The sequence below is a fragment of the Nannospalax galili genome, unplaced genomic scaffold (genome assembly GCF_000622305.1).
Source record: "Nannospalax galili isolate Female #2095 unplaced genomic scaffold, S.galili_v1.0 scaffold40, whole genome shotgun sequence".
NCBI classification, from domain to species: Eukaryota; Metazoa; Chordata; class Mammalia; order Rodentia; family Spalacidae; genus Nannospalax; species Nannospalax galili.
Genome location: NW_008347810.1, coordinates 1,643,440 through 1,643,924, shown reverse-complemented (window position 1 = coordinate 1,643,924; position 485 = coordinate 1,643,440). Strand labels below are relative to the sequence as shown.

Below are 485 nucleotides of genomic sequence, written 5' to 3'. Positions count from 1 at the left end.
TTTTTTCATTCACCAGTGATTATCCATATGTCTTTCACTGGGGTGCCCAAGTTGATATTTGGAAGTGGATTTCCTGAGCCTTAGGACTTGGCATTTTTAATGACATGTGTGACACATTGCTAATCAATTAGACAAAAGTTATAATTCCAATAACAGTTCATTTATGACTGCTCTGCTTTCTCTGCCTCAACATTTAGAATAGTGTTTTTGAAAATTCAATGAATATAAAAGGATAGCTTATAGTTTTAGTTTGTATTTTTTTCTTTTTACATGAAATTATAGTTGGATCTTGTTTTTCACTTTAATCAACATTTTTGTAGGCTCATCATATTTCTAGTTTGCATTTTCTTAATGGATAGATGAGCTGAGTTCCTACAGCTGGATTAGTGTTCTCCACAGATCCACACATTAAAGGTCTGGTCCTCAGTCTGTGACATTATTGGAGGATAGTGAGACCTTTAAGAGTTGCCACCCAGTGGGAGATC

General features: G+C 34.8%; 1 non-coding gene across 1 annotated transcript; it reads right to left on the bottom strand.

The window, feature by feature from the left end:
• Positions 1 to 264: 264 nt before the first annotated feature.
• LOC115072271 lies at positions 265 to 342 on the bottom strand. The gene has a single exon (XR_003851323.1). It is a non-coding gene; the product is annotated as a small nucleolar RNA SNORD19B (small nucleolar RNA).
• Between the last annotated feature and the right edge of the window lie 143 nt (positions 343 to 485).